This window comes from Heterodontus francisci, chromosome 35 (genome assembly GCF_036365525.1).
Source record: "Heterodontus francisci isolate sHetFra1 chromosome 35, sHetFra1.hap1, whole genome shotgun sequence".
Taxonomy (NCBI): Eukaryota; Metazoa; Chordata; class Chondrichthyes; order Heterodontiformes; family Heterodontidae; genus Heterodontus; species Heterodontus francisci.
Window position 1 is genome coordinate 17,218,246 of NC_090405.1, and position 3,478 is coordinate 17,221,723.

The window sequence follows — 3,478 nt, forward strand, 5'->3', positions numbered from 1 at the left end:
CTGCTTCCATGTAGATGACATTGGAAGATGACTTCAGAATAACTTAGACTATCTTTCTAACAGGTACTGCAACAGCTTAAGTCCTACTTTTCTGCAAAAGCTGGTGAATTACCTTCCGGGAGCGGAGAGGAGCGGAGCAGAGCAGACCTATATGGACCGATATGAGGAGAACGCCGACAGCGGAGCCTATAAATCCAATCCGAGGATCGAGGCCCAGTCTCTTACCTTCCAGGAGTGGAGTGGAGATCTTTCAGTGTGCTGGAGTTTTGAAAAAAAAGAAGCCAACTGTGATGTCAGAGGAGAGCTGCAAGGTGATTGGTTGGTGAGTCACTGCTGTTAGTGTATTTAAATATCTTAAAGAAAAGGGCAAAGTTTTTTACCTGAAAAAAAAACCTCTGCTGATAAGATGAGTACTACTAAAGTGTTTTTTTTATTCAGTGTAGCTTATGAAGGACTTTAGATTGTAGTGGGTAGAACAATGCCCCTAGTGTCATTAGTATTTTTTAAATAAGGGAGTAACTAATTAATCTAAGGGTAAGTCATGGCAGGAGAGCTCAGCCCCGTGATATGCTCCTCCTGCGCTATGTGGGGATTCAGGAACCCTCCCAGTCTCCATGACGACCATGTGTGCAGGAAGTGTATCCAGCTGCAGCTACTCGCTACTCGCATTATGGAGCTGGACCTGCGGGTGGTTTCACTGTGGAGCGTCCACGAAGCTGAGGGCGTCATGGATAGCATGTTTAGTGAGGTGGTCGCACCGCAGGTAATGGATGCACAGGCAGAAAAGGGATGGGTGACCACCAGATGGAATAGTAGGAGCAGGCAGGTAGTGCAAGAGTCCCCTGTGGCCATCCCCCTCTCAAACAGATACACCGCTTTGGTTCCTGTTGGGGGGAAGACCTCCCAGGGGAAAAGAGCAACTGCGCGGTCCGTGGCACCACGGAGGGCTCTGCTGCACAGCAGGGGAGGAAAAGGAGTGGAAGAGGTATTGTGATAGGGGATTCTATCATAAGGGGTGCAGATAGGCGTTTCTGTGGCCGCAAACGAGACTCCAGGATGGTATGTTGCCTCCCTAATACTAGGGTCAAGGATGTTTCGGAGCAGCTGCCGGAAATTCTGAAAGGGGAGGGTGTGCAGCCAGAGATCATGGTCCATATTGGTACGAACGACATAGGCAGGAAGAGAGATGAGGTTCTGCAAAGTGAATATAGGGAGTTAGGCAGAAGGTTAAAGAGCAGGACCTCTAGGGTTGTAATCTCAGGATTACTCCCTGTGACACGTGCTAGTGCGGGTAGGAATAGGAGGATTAGGCAAATGAATGCGTTGCTGAAGACTGGAGAAGGCAGGAGGGCTTCAGGTACTTGGATCATTGGGATCTCTTCTGGTGCAGAGGTGACCTGTACAAGAGGGACGGTTTGCATCTGAACTGGAAGGGGACCAATATCCTTGTCGGGAGATTTTATAGTAATACACGGGGGGGTTGAAACTAGTCTTGCAGCGGGGGTGGGACCCAAAGTAGTAGTCTCTCCGATGAGATAGTTGAGGCAAATGGAGAGGTTAAAGCAAGCAAGTCCAGTAGGCAGGCCAGGCAGGGGCAGGACAGGGAGCGTGGAAGGTCTGGTGGGCTAAACTGCATTTACTTTAATGCAAGTATCCTTACAGGTAAGGCAGATGAACTCAGAGCATGGATCGGTACATGGGATTGTGATATTGTAGCTATTACGGAAACGTGGTTGAGGGATGGGCAGGACTGGCAGCTCAATGTTCCGCGGTACCGATCCTTCCGGCGTGACAGAGGTGGAGGTAAGAGAGGAGGGGGAGTTGCACTATTGATTAGGGAGGACATCACGGCAGTACTTAGAGAGGATATCCCGGGGTGAATGTCCAGTGAGGCCATACTGGTAGAACTTAGAAATAATAAAAGGGTGATCCCTTTGATGGGATTATACTATAGGCCCCCCAATAGTCAGAGGGAAGTGGAGGAGCATATATGTAGGGAAATCACAGATAGGTATAGGAATTGTAGGGTTGTAATAGTAGGTGATTTTAACTTCCCTAATATTGACTGGGACTGCCTTAGTGCTCAGGGATCAGATGGGGAATAATTTGTTAAGTGAATCCAGGATAGTTTTCTGAAGCAGTACGTGGATGGGACTAGAGAAGGGGCTACACTCGATCTCCTCTTCGGAAATGAGGATGGGCAGGTGGTTGGTGTGTCAGTGGGGGCGCACTTTGGGACCAGTGACCATAACTCTATTAGCTTCAAGATAGTTATGAAAAAGAATAGGACTGGTCCTCAGGTTGAAGTCCTAAATTGGGGGAAGGCTAATTTCCATGGCATCAGACAGGAACTCTCAAAAGTTGAATGGGAGAGGCTGTTTACAGGTAAAGGGACGTCTGGCAAGTGGGAGGCTTTTAAAAGTGAGATAGGAAGAGTTCAGGGCCAGCATGTTCCTGTTAGATGGAAGGGCAAGGCTGGCAAGTTTAGGGAACCTTGGTTGACGAGGGATATTGAGGGTCTGGTCAGGACAAAGAAGGAGGCATACGTCAGGTATAGGCAGCTGGGATCGAGTGACTCCCTCGAGAAGTATAGGGGATGTAGGAGTACACTTAAGAAGGAAATTAGGAGGGCGAAAAGGGGCCATGAGATTTCCCTGGCAGATAAGATAAAGGAGAATCCTAAAAGATTCTATAAGTATATTAAGAGTAAAAGGGTAGCTCGGGAGAGAGTAGGTCCCCTTAAGGATCAGTGTGGCAATCTATGTGTGAAGCCACGCGAAATGGGCGAGGTCTTAAATGAATATTTCTCGTCTGTATTTACCGTGGAGAAGGTCATGGAAGCTAGTGAGTTCAAGGGAGGGAACAGCGATATCCTGCAGCATATCAACATTACAAAGGAGGAGGTGTTGGAGGTTTTGAAGCGCATTAAGGTGGATAAATCCCCAGGGCCTGATCAGATGTATCCTAGGATGCTATGGGAAGCAAGGGAGGAGATTGCTGGGGCGCTGGCAGAGATTTTTGTATCATCGTTAGCCACGGGTGAGGTACCGGAAGACTGGAGGATAGCTAATTTGTTAATTAATAAATTAAATAACAAATCATGTTGCCTCTTTCTCTTCTAAACTCTGGTGGAGACAAGCCTAGCTTGTCCAATCCTTCCTCGTAAGACAGCCCACCCATTCCATGTATTAGTCTCGTAAACTTTCTCTGTACTACCTCCAATGCATTTACATCCTTCCGCAAATAAGGAGACCAGTACTGTACTCAGTACTGCAGAAGAGGTCTCACCAATGTCCTGTATAGCTGAAGCATAACCTCCCTACTATTGTATTCAATTCCCATGGTGATAAATGATAACATTCGATTAGCTTTCCTAATTACGTGCTGGACCTGCATACTAACCTTTTGCAATTCATGCCCTCGGACACCCAGATCCCTCTGCATCTCAGAGCTCTGCAATCTCTCACCATTTAGATAA